This window comes from Calypte anna, chromosome 3, assembly GCF_003957555.1.
Source record: "Calypte anna isolate BGI_N300 chromosome 3, bCalAnn1_v1.p, whole genome shotgun sequence".
Lineage (NCBI taxonomy): Eukaryota > Metazoa > Chordata > Aves > Apodiformes > Trochilidae > Calypte > Calypte anna.
Genome location: NC_044246.1, coordinates 50,542,243 through 50,558,501, shown reverse-complemented (window position 1 = coordinate 50,558,501; position 16,259 = coordinate 50,542,243).

The window sequence follows — 16,259 nt, the reverse complement described above, 5'->3', positions numbered from 1 at the left end:
TATGATACACATTCTATATTTCTGTAATTTTTTTGAGCCTCAGGGAGAAGCTAGCATTTTTTTTCAAACTACATTTTTGTCACTGTGACAGTTGTAAATAAAGTTTGAAAATGCTTTCCAAACATACTGGCTTCGTTCTTACTGGCAAACCAGGCTGGGTTGGTCCATGTTTCAGATAATGTCCAGTCCTTGTATTTCAGGTCTGAGGTGTGCTGACTAGCAAGGCAAATGCCCCAGTCTCTGGAGAGACCCATGTTTATCAGTTGAGGTTGTTCTGTGAACCAGGAGGCACTTGATTTGTTCATATGGCTGACCTCAGAGCATGCCCTATGGGACTCTAAGCCTAAATCAAATTAGTGTGGAGGGGCAGCATCCTTATTTTGTCTTTATTTTGCCACTGTTGCTTATTGCTGTGTGAAGGGGCGCAGCAAAGCTGGTTACTCCAACTTATTTGGTGCTGAAAACTGTACTTATATCAGCACTTATGTGTACTGTAATCTGTGTCTAACTCCATGGGGAGTGAAGACTTCTTAGCTGCTGTACGTTCTAATAGTGTTTGTGCATGTTGCCTGTGTGTGCTTACCTTGCCCTGAGCAACAGGTGAGAAGAAAAGTCTGACCATGCAGTGTGGTGTTAATGGTCTCAGCTGAGCTACTTGGGCTTGTCTGCTTTGGCTCTTTTTGGTCTAGAAGTCAATTCTTGAGTAGGTGTTGTGCCTTGCCACACACCAGTGGTTGTGTGCTGCAGCTCACAGTGCTGTCGGAGGAGGACCTGCAGGAAGCTGCATTTCTGAGTGTGATTCTGAACTGCTTTGGTCCAAGGTGGTGTCCTGCATGTAGAAATATGACCATCCTGGGCTGAGTAATTCAAATACTAAAAACAGGTAATAAGAAACAAATGCCCTGGAATACTTGCGTCTGTCAGATACATGGAGAGAAGTTCTTATGATTTGGCAAGTATCAGGCTCTAATATTACCTATGCAAAGAAGCTGGGCTGAGGTTAGAGTATTATGTTTACATGAGACTGGTTTAAGTACACTAATTGCCTTCATTTAATGCTTCAGCTGAGGGCATTCTCAACATGGCTGGAGGATGAATTGTATCATGCTCGACCATTCCGGGACCTCCTGTGCCACAAAACCATGAATGCAATGTTGAAGCTTTCCTCTCCTTCGGTCAATCTCTAAGAGCCTTGGTTTCTTATCCTTAGACATGGAGATACTTTTGTTGTAGAAGCTGGCCTCTGAGCAGGGCTCACTCTGGCTGGGGTCTGCCTTGCATTGGCCTGGAGCTGTGCTGTCAGGAGGATGATGGGGAGGGGGCTCTTCCTGGCCCTCTGTTCCAGCTGTTATGGTGGTTAAGCTGGAATTTATATCACCAATTGAAAATGGGTGTCCTGATGAAAAAGTGACCCTGAGTCATCCCAAGAGCTCAATGGGTGACATAAGGACCTTTCTTCACACAGAGAGCAGCATTTCTTCTGAATCTCATTTAGATTTGAGGCATTCTTCCCTCTCAGAGCTTTGCCCTGTAGTTGCAACCAATGACACAACACCCCGGGCACTGCTGCTGTGCTGGGTTTGGCCTGTGGTGGCTCTCCCAAATACTTGGTTTGCTGCTTTGCTGTCTATCCATTTCTGTTCAGCTTCATCAAAGCACAGAGTCATTTGAAACACACTGTGCAGATTAACTTCTGGTGTTCCGCTTTGCCTACATTTGGGTGTAGCTAGGCAAAACTTACTCTGCAAAGTGTGCAGATAACTCACCATCATTGCTGCACATGGGGAATAGCCATCTGCTGGACACAGGCCTGCTTTGTTCATGTCAATGTCCTGCTCTAACACTACCTTCCAGCTGCTGGGTGAGGATAACCTGGACTGCCTCCTTCCCTTTTTAGCTCTTCCAGGCAGTTCTCAGCAGCTGAGGACATGGAGTTTCATCCTTTTGTTAGTCTGCTTTTTTATGCTTTGAAACACAATCAAAACAAAATCAAAATCCCCCAAAGCTAATGGTCACCTGGAATCAAGCAAGGGATGTGAAAACCAATGGCCTTTCTCTGTACACAAGATTGACTATTCCATAATCTTTGTGGAGGAAAAACTGAGCATTTAATGATTCAAATAATGCTTTTTTGCTTATGTTTGGACAGAAAAGGAACGATTTAAAGAGAGCAAAGAGCTGGGCCTGCACCTGACAGAATCACAAAATCATTGAGTCTGGAAAGGACCTCAGAGATCAAGTCTAGCATATGACCTAACACCACCACATCAGCTATAGGATGGCACTGAGTGCCGCATCCAGTCTTTCCTTAAACACCTGCAGGGATGGTGACTCTACCATTTCCCTGGACAGTCCATTCCAATGCCTGATCACCCTCTCTGTGAGGGAGCTTTTTCTGATACCCAACCTACATGTGCAATGATGTTTATCCCCTGGTGCAGTTTCAGGCATGCCCTCTCCTCCTGTCAATAGTTGCCTGGGAGAAGAGCCTGACCCCCACCTGACTACAGCCTCCAAGGAGTTGCAGAGAGTGATAAGGTCCCCCCTGAGTCTCCTCCAGGCTAAACAACCCCAGCTCCCTCAGCCTCCCCTCATAAGACTTTCCCTCTAGTCCCTTCACAGCCTCGTTGCCTTGCTCTGGACCCACTCCAGCACCTCAATACCTCTCTTGAAGTGAAGGGCCTAGAGCTGTACACCATACTCAGAGTGAGGCCTCACCAGTGCTGAGTACAGGGGAAGAATTGCATCCCAAGGTCTGCTGGCCACACTGTTTCTGATACAGGCTAGCATGCCATTGACCTTCCAGGCTAGCTGGGTACACTGCTGACTTGTGTTCAGCTGGTTGTCAGCCAGAACTCCCAGATCCTTCTCTACTAGGCTGCTCTCCAGACACTCTTCCCCCAGCCTGTAGTGCTGCATGAGGTTATTGTGGCCAAAGTGCAGGACCCTGCACTTGATCTTGTTGAACTTCATACCACTGGCCTCAGCCCATCAACCCAGGCTGTCCAGGTCCTGCTGCAGCATCTTCCTACCCTCCAGTAGATCAACACTCCCCCGAACATGGTGTCATCTGTGGATTTACTAAGGGTAGACTTGATCCCTCATCCAGGCTATCAATGAAGATGTTGTATAGGACTGGACCCAGTACTGATTCCTGGGGGACACCACTGGTAACTGGATGCCAACTGGATGCAGCACCATTCACCATCACTCTCTGGGCCTGGTCATCCAGCCATGTTTTTAACCGAGTGAAGGGTGTACTTGTCCAAGCTATGGTCTGCCAGCTTCTCCAGGAGGATGTTGGAAAGAAGCACCACAAAGTTTAATGACACACCAGTCTGATGTCCCTGTGGTTGGGCTTTCAGAAGCATGCTGTGGATCCATGTCTACCCTGCTGCAGGGCTGTTGTTGCTGTGTTTCAGTGTTTTTGTCATCATTTGAACAGGAGGAAGGCTGGGAAAGGAGGGCTTTTGGATTCTGGGAGGAGTGGAACACAAAGGGAAGGATCTATTCCCTCCCGTTTCCTGCCCATACTCAATACAGTTTGGGAAGGCCAGGCAGCCCCCTCACACTTTTCTTTCCACATGCTGCTGTCTATGCTGCTGTACCCCTGTGCTTCTTTACTACCAGCTTACCACATGCTCGTCAGAGACCATATCTATTGGGTTGTATACATATATATATATAAGGGATAAAGTAACCAAGAATCCCAATGTACACATATATACATATGTATACATTTGTACATATATATATGTATACATTGGGATTCTTGGTTACTTTATCCCTTATTTAGTACATCTCCCCTGTGTTAGTAAATCTGTATCCAATTGTTTCCGGCTTCCAACTTAAAGTATATAATGACTTGTTATACACTGCCTTTTTGAATTTACTCATCCATGCATGTTGATTTGTATGGTCCCATCTCCCAGCCATGTTACTTTTCTATGCTGTTAAAACAGTGATTTCTGTAGGAATTCGTTCGGTTGGGAATTTGATTGGGGAGCTTGGGGGCTCTTTGATGAGTGCGTTCACTATGCAAAATGATTCTGCTCCTTTCTGTGGCGGGTTCGACTCGACAGAGTTTGGAGGCCTCGGTGATGGTTGGTGTTACTTGTTTTGGTTATCCCTGTGCCTCAACGTGTTCTAGAGGTGGTTCCGTGTTCGGTTTTAGTGTGGGAAAGCTGTCCCCGCTGCCTCTGCTCCTGCTGCTGCCTCTGCCACTGATGCCAGGGACTCCTCCCCCAGTGGCTCCGAACCGGCCCTTGCCGCCCCTGAAAGCACGTAAAGAATTCGGACCGCCCGGAGAGAGGTGATGGTGATCCAGAGACAGAGACAATAGAAAACCCTGGTCAGGGGGAGAGTCGGCCCGAGGCAGGAACGACACGGGAGAGTGATTCGGAACCTGAGATATTTGTCCAATCTGTGTCTCTGAAAGAGATAGGAAATTTGGGAAAGGATTGTGCTGGCGCTGAGGGTGAATCCCTGCTGTGGGGCTGGGACACGGGAGGGGATGCGGGAGAGCTGAGAGGCGAGGCGGCAGCTGGGATCGTGATCCAGAGATGGGGGCAGTGATAAGGTGATTGGGAGAAAAGCGGTACTGAGAGTCTTTGGAAACGCCTTTTGTCTGTGGTAAAAAGCCAATATCCGTATGAGGAGGATATCGAATGTCGCCCTGTTAGATGGAACACCGTGGAAAGAGACATCAAATATCTGAGCTGGCAGTTTGAGAGGTCAGCTATGGTGATGGAGAAACACCTGAGGCTCCTGACGAGGTGCCATGCAGGAAGCCACTGTTTAAAAAGCTCATACAGAGTGTCCCTTCTATGCACTCCCACATTTTGGGGGGAAGGGTCTTTGAGGAAGATGATGAAACGTATCTCTGGTGCACAGTGCACCTTGCTACCATCAAATCACAAAGGAGCAGACTCTGTTACCATCTCTGGAGGTAACAGAGGGTCTCAAGACTGACTGTAGTGGACGCTGAACTGAGCCTGACTGGAAATGACTGGGAGACCCACCATATAGTGACTGGTCCAGACGCTTTGTGTATCCTTGGTATAGATTTTCTCTGGAAAGGGTATTTCAAGGCCCGAAAGGGTGTAAGTGGGCCTTTGGTGTAGCAGCTGTGGAAACTTAGGGTTCTGACCAACTGGTCTGCCTTGCCTGGTCTTTTGGATGACCCTTCTGTGGTGGGCCTGATGAGGGAGGAGGAACAGCAGGTACCAACTGCATCTATCACAGTACATGGATGGCAGTACTGTCCCAACAGAGACCCCCTGCTCCCCATACAAAATCTCATTTGCCAATTTGAGATCCAAGGGGTGACCAGCAAGACTTCCTCACCTTTCAACAGTCCTGTATGGCCAGTGGGGAAGCCTGATGGGGAATGGAGACTAACTGTGGAATACAGGGGTCTAAATGAAGTGAGTGCTGCTGTCTGAAAGTCAACTTGAAGTCTCTGGTCTTTATTCCCCTTTTATCTTCTGTTTGGTGGGAGGTGGGGAATAGAGAGTAATTCTGTCCTTAGGTTTGTGGTCCATCCAAACTGCTAAGCTGTGACAGTGGGTGCATCTGTGACTCATAGAGGGTTTCTTTGCTCTGGTGGGCTGGATCAGGGATGAAGTGTACTGAGGCTCCCAGCAGCAGAAGGGATGTGGACAAAAGTATGGGGCATCCCCTGAGCTGCAGCTCTGCCCAGGGTCTGCGAGAGGCCAGCAGTGGTGACCACACAGCAGCACTGGCTTTTCAGCTGCTCTGGTTAAAAAAGTGTCTCTCTTTTACTGCTATAGATATCACCCACCTTCAGAAAAGTCTGTGCAAGGTTGGCTGGAGAGCAGCTCTGCTGCAGTGCAAACCGGTCATAGCAAAAATGAAAGTTTGTGTTGTTTTTAGGAGGAGGAGGGAAGAGTTTTCAGGCTTTACACCTAGAGGAGGACCAAATTCACAGAAACCTGTTTCACCCAGTATATGTCTGGGCCTGGTGGTAGTGTTGCTTTTGAGCAGATGAGCAGAGTGATGAGCAGAGATGGAGAAAACAAGAGCTGCTGTAAAGTAAGGAAGAACACAGAGGGTGGCTGATAGCTAGGGACCAAAAGGGGAGTAGGATGGGTGGTAAGGTGTCAGCAGGGGGCTGTGCTGCTAGAGTCTCCATGTTCTTATGTGGGAAGTGCTGGATGTGCAGCCAGGATGTACCCTGGGGTTCTCAGCACCTCAGTGGAAATTCACCTGGAGGAAAGGGCAAGCAGGTTTTGGCTTTGTCATGCTGCACCAATAGCCATGGTGTGAGCTGAAAGCCTGGTTCAGTTGCTTGTAATACCATTGCAGTTTGGTGTCAAAACTCAAGACTGGCCATGTGGGAAAGAGCTTGACAACCTTAAAATTTCTTCAAGTGCAATGTGCCATAGCTTTTATTAGTTCAACAGAAATGGCTGAGACTGGAACACTGGTGTATTCATTGAGCCCACAGTAGTACCCCAAGAGATATGGGTCATCACCTCTTGGGGCAGGAGGGAATTCCTGGGAGCTGACCTGGTCTCCATGGTGTAAGAGAGAGCAGTGGTATTTATTTTCTGCTCTCATCTTCCCCATAATGACTCTTAAAGGGGAAGCAGCAGGTTCAAAGCAAAAGAAGTATTTTTCATTGGGTTTTTTTTCAAATCAGACTTTATTCTGTCAGTGAAGAACTTTTTCTCCTAACCCATGTTATCAGCCCTGGTTGACTTCTTTTTTCCACATTAAAACAAAAAAGCCCAGCCGTGCACTCGGTGTCAGAGACCTGCACTTTGTCAGCTGAAGACAGCAAAGGTGGGACAAGAAGAGAAGGAGGGTAGTAGCTGGTGGGCCATGCAAACAGAGCCTGGAGGACTGAACCCCTGCCTATAGCAAAAGTTCACAACTCAGGTTTGGCAAAATCAAGCACTATTTTGAGAGTCTTGAGGGGGGGGGGAAGGTGGAGTGAGGAGGGAAGCCACAAAGGAAACCTGCATTGAGCACTTGTTCACTTTCAGAGCTGTAACCACAGTTACTGTAGCAGCGACCATCAGCTTCATATGATAAAAATAAACAAAGAAGTCAAGTGTAGGAGAGGGAGAGGATGTCAGAAGCCAAGCATGATAATGTCACAGAAGCTTTGCTTATATTTTCAATACTTTACCTTCAGCCAGCTCAGAAGCCCGAGTGTTTCCTGCTCCATCATTCCCACAGCATGTACTGCTGCTTAGCACCTCTCTCCCAAACATCCTCTCCAGCTCAGGTATTTTTGTGGCCATGCTGCCCTGCTATACCTGCTGAGAGGTACATGCATCCAACCTACAGCTCTGCTGCAAGCCCTAGAGATAGAGCCAGGCACAGCCAGACTCCACAGAGATGGAGTCAGCATCACAGCCAGCTACAGCAAGGCAGCTCCCCAGCTCTTTTGGGGTTGGCATTGCCTGCTGTCTTTGGCTCTGGTCTGCAAAGGTGGGGCTCAATAAAAAACACCTGGTACCAGCCCAATCCAGCTTAGCTCCCCTCATTGGAGCAGGTCCACTGGGATGAGGAGATGACTTGCTCCAGCTGTGCAGGCAGAGTAAAGAGAGTGGCTGCATTATTAAGGTTTTCAACCCTTCGCTTCTTCTCTGCACTGAGGAGTATGAGTTGGGTGGGTTACAATCAGGTCAACAAGTACTTGTCAAGCCAAACCTTTCTGAGTTGTGTTTGGCAACTCTTCCACTGAGGTTGTTGACTACTTTGGATGTTGCCTGCAGGGGTGAGGATGGACACCTGCTTTACTGAGAGCCACAATAGCATTTCTACCAGTTAAAATGGCCCCCATTTGTTGGCCAGGGAGGCAACACCCCTGTGTCCCATGGGATGGAGTTGGGTGAAGCTGGGTGGTCGGGAAAGCTGCAGAGGTGGAGCTGATTGCTGTGCACCTTTGCAAATAGCCTCAGGTGGGGAGAGCCTTTCCTGTGTGCTGAGAGGGCTGTGTGAATGTGTGTGAATGTGGGATTTGCCTCTTAGTCCCCCCCACCCTCCCCTCCTCTGGTGCTCACAGCTCGCTTTACACTCCACACAGCCTTTTAAGTAGTTGGCACATTCTGACATTGAATTGTTGTGTTTAATCCCATAATGCTCCAGCCAGTGGGATTTGGGATATCCTCAAAAGAGAGGGAGGCTGAGAGGGATTTAGAGCAGGGTCTTGTGCATAAACCTGCTCCAGCGATGGGACAGAGGGGAGGGCTCATCAGTCCTTGCCAGGCTCAGATGATCCATGCTGGAGTTATTATTCCCTGTGCTCAAGGACAAAGGGACTTTGTAGAAATCAGTCTCATGACCTGTCTGTCTGTGAGACGCCCAGCTGAGCTGAAATGGGACCTGCCAAAATATGCAGTACTCAGATGACAATTCCTGCCTGTGTCTGCTGTGGGTGCCTGTGTGAGGCAGAGGAGAAAGCCTGCAGACAGTTGTATGGGGCAGGTGAGAGCCACTCTGAGTGCCATCATGCACCCCACCAGCTCTTCTAAATGAATGCTTGGGCTGTCCTGGCCCATTCCAGGGGCTTTCTGAGCTGCCCTTGCAGGTGTTGCAGCATGTTTCACAGACTGCATCCTGCCCATGTGCTCTTCTCCATACAGCATCCTTTCTGTTTTTTTCTGATACCAGCCCAAGACACTTGTTCAGGGCATCCTCCTATCTCTGTCTTGCTTAATCTGAGCAACTAAATTTCTGAAACTGTTACTGACCTCTGAAAATGTGTTTAGTCACAGTTTGCATGAAGTATATTTAACTTAAATGAGTATTTTGTTCTTTATAGGGACTTGTCGTCAATGATTTTCCATGCCTTTCCTTTCCAGCAAACCTTAAGATGTGCCTACAGGGGAGGATCTTGTGCAATGAAACAGAAGTCAGTTTTGAGGACACCAGTTCAGAAGAAATCTCCGGAGCCACCACTGTCAGGATAGATGGTTTATTTGGCCAAGTTTCACCCAACAATCTAGCAAAAAGCTCCCAGCTGCAGACCCTGTGATGCTACTTCCTACCCTGGCCCAGGGCAAGCCATGCTGAGCTCTTAATTAAAGGTCTTAATTAAAGCTTGGGTATCTGAGATAATTGTTTAGTCTACTCCTGAACTCCCTTGAAGGAGGTAAACGCCTCTGGAAGGTGATTGATTTTAGCAGCCTATCTGGTAAGAATGACTTCTTGGTGGTCTTCTGGCTCTTGCTAGGATGATGATGCAGATAACCATGTAGATTTCATGCCTGACTCTTAGGTAACTGAAGCTGGATGAGCTGAACCTCACTTCTAGTTTCTTTTGTGCCGTTGCCTTGTTGGGTTTGTGCCTTCATGTGTCAGTGCCACCATTTCTATAGCATAAAAAGGTCTATAAACCCATGGCCAACCGTTCTGTGTGCCTGGCAGACACATTCTGCTATAAAAGTCACATTCCTCAGTTGCCACCAAAAAACCCAAACCAGGAGAAGATTTGCGACATGAAGTGACACTACAGTGTAAATAAAAAAAATTCCAGTAGGGAATGGGAAGAATGAGGAAAACACAGCAAGAATGTGCAATGAAGACCACGGAGCTGGACAGGGAAACCATGTGCATCTTGTGCCACCTGCATGACACAGGTATGCTGGCTCTTGAGGGAGGAAGACAGAATCAGCTTCTACATCTCAGTTAGGTCCAGTTTAGGGGCATCTTCACTCCCACTTTTAATTGGTGGTGCTTATGGATATCCCATAAATTTTGATCATGCTGAAAGTTAGGCATGCAATAGAGATACTACCTGATGCAGGCAAGCCTACCTGAAGTGGCCACATTTTTAGCCTGGAAAACAGGTGGTTCAAATAATATAGCTCTACCTTGGGGAGGAAATTAAGTTTTAACAACAAATTCATTTTTTTTAATTGTCTGAACCCAAAATTAACTAGAGAGCTTCACAAAGCCTTGAATTTCTTAAGATTAGTCCTGCACATGGACTAAGGAAAGTAGTTAGACCAAGAAAGTTAAATACACTCCCATCTTTTGGCTCCAGCCCAGCTGAACAGCCTAATCCTGTTTGCTCCCACTATTGTACTTCACCTCCTAGAGAAACCTCTGGCTATAGGTGGGTCTTGGACAGTGCCATTATCCTCCTGCATGCATTAGAGCTTCACTGCAACAAACAGGAGAGGAGCACAATCTGCTTACCAGGAATTACTGGTAATTCCTCAATTTCTCAGGAAAAGTTGTTCTTTCCACTCTAATTCTTCATATTAAATGTTGTGGACTTAAACACTTCTCTGGAGCATTTTTCTGCTCCCATGCATGCCAGTCCCAGTACTGTCAGTGCTGGCTCACCTGTGCAGCTTGGGCTAAAGTCCTCCCATGGATTTCATGGGGATGCTGATCTTTCAACCTCCTTTGCCAGGGTCTTGCAGGTCTGTTCCACCAGGTAAGAAAATATGGGACCACCAGCTTGGTAGAGGAAACAGGTTTCTATCCCCTCATCAAATGCAGGCTTGAAACATTTCATAGGCTGAATGCCTAATTAACAGTGGTAAATAGCAGATTGCCTTTACCCTTCATCCAGCTGCAGATGCAGAGGAATGTGGTGAAGTATGAGTCAGAAAACACTTTGTGAACTGAGCAGATGAAAGCCACCATAAAGCACAGAAATTAGAAAGGACTTGTTGTCTGTCAATGTCTGCCTAGCTGGAATTGGAAAGAGAAGTGAGGAAATGATGCCCCTAAAGTTTTATTTCTTGTCTTGCCTACTATTTGCCACAATGTATAAAGACCCACTCTGGAACTACTTCAATATGCAAGTGCTTGAAACAAAGATGTGTGGAAGGGCTTGCAGGTTTAGGACTGCTTTTCCTTGCTCAGTTGCCTCAGTCCTCAGGACAAAAACAAGCCTTGGGAAATGAGTGACAAAGCTTTACCTGTGACCAAAATGCAGTGGAGGGCTGGCACAAGGACGCATTACCAACAGGAGCTGATAACAAGCTGACTTTGCTAATTATTGTTTTTAAAGTCCAAAGTCATTGGAAAAAAATGACTACAGTTAAATTTCACACTGATGACAAGAAGAAAGCGTGCTGGAGCATCTGAGTCACAGCTCTGAGCATTCCTAATTATACAGATACAGATTTCATGAGCTGCATTACATATTGCAAGTGTGCAGAGATGCCTGGGGAAGCCTGGTGGCCGTCACTATGTATGTTGTTTACAAAAAGATTTGAATCAGGGAGAGAACCCAGTGGGCTACAGTTAGATGTTGATTTTCTTTTTGCTAATTTGGTTTGGGGAGGGCATTTTTTAAAATTTTGTGTTGGTTTTGTAGATAAGTTATTTATTTTAGAGATATTGAAGGTGAGCTGAAATAGTAGATAATGATTTTTTTCCAGTACAAGCAGGAGTGTGGCTCATCCACCCAGCTGTTTCATGCATGTGTGCTTTATGCAAGCATGCACTGACGCATGATGTGCTTTCTGTCACATGTCTGCATGGTACCCTGCTAAAACCTGTCCTGGTGCTTGGTCCCTTGGAAGTAACTCTAACATAGATAACAACTTTCCTCTATGTGTGTGTGTGCCAGCCCCTTGCTTGTAAGGGAAGTTGAGCATGGAAACCAACTGCTGTTCCAAGCTGAGCTGGAGCATAGGCCTCTGAACTTCACCGACTGAATGGAGGCAATAATTCAAGTTGGGGCATGGCAGGCCCCTGCTGATGAGGAGCATGTCCCTTCACTTTGTTGAGGGGCAGCAGACCCAGTGAGGTCTGGCTGATATCCCAGTGCATCTGAGTGGTGCATGCAAAAAGTGCAGCTCCCCCTCCAAGAGGATGCTGCTCTGGTAGGTCCTGGACTATATCTGCTGGCCCTAGGCAGGTGTCTACTCAGCAAGTAGGAAGTACCTCTCACGGGGTCCCACAGACCTCTCTGGCCAGCACATGGCCTCCCTGGGCAATCCCAGGGCAATAAGGATGTTAGTTGTGCTATGAGCCAAGCCTCCTACAGGGCACATGGACCAGGACCTGGAGAGCCAGTGCCACTCTACACAAAGAAGTGCAAACTCCCTTTCACCAAGTAACTTCCTGGGATGCTGTTCCTGAGGCCATGGGCAGAGTTCAATAACAAAGCAGTGCCAGCCCCCATAATTGGTCCTTTTCCTGGATTACCTTTGCACCCATGTGACTAAGCTTTCCCAACAAAGCGTATGACCAGTTAAGGAGCTGAGGCCTCATTAAAAAAAAACCCACACCATACAACAGGGCTTGTGACAGGTAGCTGGTGTCTCCAGCACAATTACACAATAAGTGCAAGGCTTTGGAAAAATCTGGTGTGGAAAGAGTTAGGAGCTCAGTTGCATAATTCCTCTAATGAGTTGTTTTGTCATAAGCCATATCATAAACAAGCAAGAGTGGGGGCAGGAGGACAGGAAGGAGGAGGATGAGGAGGATGGAAGACTCCTCATAGCCTCCACAGGCTGCGGAGGCTGTAGTTCATTTGCTTTATGGTGACTAACATCATTATCTATTTTTCCCCTTTGAAGTGGTAATGTATCATCTGTGGTTTGGCCTCCTTATTCTCTTCTTCAACATGTGACTGTCTTTTTCCTTTGTATCTCTCACTGCCCCCTTCCCTTGATAGGAAGCTTGCACAGGGCAGCTCCTGGGCTCCCTGAGGGAGAGGCTGGGAATGAGGGGCCTTTCTTCCCACCTGGGAAGAAAAACAGCAATTTATGAATTTTGAACCCCAAGTTTGTATCCTTTTCAGCAGAGCTAGCAGGGTCCTCAACCCCTCCTGCTTCACTGCCACCAAAATTTCCCCAGCTCACAAGCAGATGTGTCAAGAGGGGCCAGTGTTGCATTCAGCAAGGGGGTTTTGTTTTTTTTTATAATGTAACATCCCACCAAAATCAGGCCTGTTGGTTGGATTGGCCTTCTGCTGACTCAGACTCCCAGGAAACCCAGCAGCAGGGACGCTATGCCTCTCCATTTCCCAAGGCAGGGGATGGCTGATGACTGGAGGAGTTAATGGCTGTGGGGAGCTGAAGAGATGGCCAATTATTCACTTGTTCCGTGGCCAAGCCCTCTCAAACATGTTAGGTAAGCTGGTGTCCCAGGGTGCTTGGTTTAATCCCCCCTGGGCTTGGTTTTAAACTACACCAGGATGCTTTTTTTTTTTTTTTTTTTTTTTTTTTTGTGGAGAGTATTCATATTTTTCCTCCTATGGAAGGGACGGTGCCTGCTTATTAGTGTCACCATCACCCCAAGAGGGAGAGATGCACTTAGGCACAGGTACCAGGAGGAGGTCTGGAGGTGCCTTGGTTGTGCTTGTGCTTTCCAAGCCATAGCAGAGCACAGAGCAGGGGGAGGGCAGCACTGTCCTACAGCAATTGCATGTGCAGGCACTTCTCAGCCTTTTGTGTGTGCACACATGTGTGTCTGCACACCTGTACATGCAGATGTTCCTCGTTGTGTCATGGGGTCTTCCCCATGGTACATGGTACTGGGAAGGTGTTTGAGCACACGCATGTGGGGTCACGGGGTCTTCCTCCTGCTTCCCAGGGTGTATCAGAGCAAGCCAGGGCTGGTTTCTCCTGGGGAAAAAAATCTAACCAGTTTGAATGACATAAGAAATTACCTGAAATATGTAGGTAAGACACCTTTAAGCTTAAAAAAATGAAACAACAGCAACAAAAAAACTCAGCAGTAGAAGCTTTCTGGTAATGGAACCGTGGGGCAGGGCAGTGCCACAAGACAGGTGGCTGCTGTTTTGGTAAACCAGTTAACAAGTCAGGGACCAGAACATTGAGGACCAGGTATTAGACACGGCTGGGGGTACAGATAGGGAGGAAGACTTCAATTTAAAAGAATATTTGAAGCTTGGGCCTGGAGAGGCTGTGCTTGTGAGGAGGGAATGAAGGGGGGGCATCTAATCATTTAAAAAGTGCCATCCCCCCTCTGCCTTGTGCCAGCCACTTTGCAGCCTCTGAGAACAGTCTCCTTGTCATGACGCAGGAGGAAAAAAATGACTAAAAACAGAACAGGGAAATTCTTGAGATTCTTTCCAATGGAAAAAATGTCTGCTTATCACTCAGTGTCAACAGAGGCAGACACCTGTGTTTGAATACCCAAAGATGAGTAGCAAGCCAGAAGGTAACATAAAGATTGTAATTCCAGCTCCTTGACTGCATGACAGTGGACTGGGACACCTCTCCATCAGTGCAGTGGGGCTGTGATCAGCATCTAAAAGCTGTGTGAAGGAGAGCTCTAAGATGGCAAAGCTGGCAGCATCCTATAATCAGGAAATGCCTACATCCTGTCTGCTGGCAAGGTGTTCTCATGTGTGCCTTAATTAGGCTATCACCTCCTTACCCCTCCCTTCTCCCCATCCTCCCTCACAACTCTTGCTTCATTATGTGCAGGGGTAAACCATGGCTCTTGCTCTTTGGCTGTCCAGCCAGCCTGTGTGAGAAACTCAGGAAGGAGGATGAAGGAGATGGCACAATGTGGTGGGTAAGCATTCGTAAACCTAGCATGTCCTTCCCCAACCTTGGGGATGCAGAGTCTGTACTCAGGGGTGAAGCCATGCTCTGGGACTGGCAGGGTTATTTGCTCTTGTGGTGCCACAGTGTGCCCCTTGTGCTGACCCACCTGAGCCATGTGCTGCCTGTCTTTACCTGCCAGAAATGCTAGGCACTTCATGTACTTGCTGCATGGGAATTTCTTGGTCAACTCATACAGAACCCTGCTCTTCCCACTGCTCTGTCCGTCACTCTCACGGCTATACAGTACCCATGAAGCAGAGGTGGGGCCTGAATAGACTTTCCTCTATTCCCTTCCTACCTTCTCTCAACTTCTTGTCCATGAAAAATGCTAAAGTTTTGGGGAAGAAGACCTCCAAACATTAGAGCAGCCAGGTTTACCAGGTCCTATGCAATGCTAAGTAGTTTCTAGGAAGCCACCACCACCTAAGAGTCCACTCAGGGTAACACCTACTTCCCATGCCTAAGTCCCCACTTGTTTTCTGCGTGATCTTGAGCAATCTGCTTATCTTCTACATCGATCTCTTAATTACTTCTTAATTTGAGTTGATTTCTACATGTGAAAAATGAAAAAATAATAACAACAGCAATAATGTTGATGAAGCTAATTGGTAGAGAGTGCAGAAGTACATATGAACATGTAGAGATAGTCAGTGATTAGTGAGAACGTAGAATGGTTTGGGTTGGAAGAGACCTTTAAAGGTCATGTTGTCCTACCCCCTCTGTAGAGAACATATATCACCAGACATCACTGCACAGGTATCCATCATTATTTCTATTGCTATTCTTCCTTATTTCTATTGCTGCTTATTTTCTTCTGGTATGGTTGGTGGTAATGCTGAACTGTTTGCTACATACTTTTAAAACAAACAAACAAACAAAGAATTATCTCTTGCAATCAATAATTTATTTATCATGCTAGGAATATGCATCTTGGTTATGCTCCATACATTCCACGGTGTTCTGGTTCAGCCTCAACACACAGCCCCCTCTCCACCCACCCACTCTTTTTTTTTTTTTTTTTTTTTAACAGTTAAAAACAGTGAGAGTTTTACCTAGCATTGGTAAATCAGTTTGAGAAGTGGTTTTTTTTTTCTCATGTTGTCCAAGTTTTTTCCCCAGTCCAATTCACTAAGCAGCACTCATTAAGCACTGCATAATTCAGCATCATTTGGAACCTGTAATGCTAACAATTACTCTTCAAGGCTCATTTGCTTCAAGGTCTTCAGGCTGTAAAGTTATGAGAGTGTGGTTAGTTGATTTTTAGGAATGTTTACTCTCTGGCATGGGCTGGAGAAGGAAGAAACTGAAAAGAAATGCATGCAAATTCAATGACATAGCAGGAACTTTAGAGACATTTCAACACAGAAATACCCACAAGCAAAGAATCATAATTGTTCAGGGGAAACAGGGTCCTGCCAACTCCTACGATTTTATCAGCACTTGTGTAATTTCCAGTGTTCTTAAAAGCCTAGCTGCTGGAGTCATCCCATTGTCAGGGAGTCTCAGCTTCCTTTTAAATAAAAAGGAATATTTCCAGCCTTTTTTTTTCCCTCAGAGAAAATGTTGAGAAATTAGGGTCTGGTGAAAGTTCAGAAATGGAAGGAAAAGACAGCCCAGCTCATATTAAAAACAAGCAGAAAACCAACAAAAAAATTATGATCAAAAACATCCTTAGTGGGTTTTTTTTACATAACTGAATGCCAAAACCAAACTTACCAACATTTTTATCTGGACATC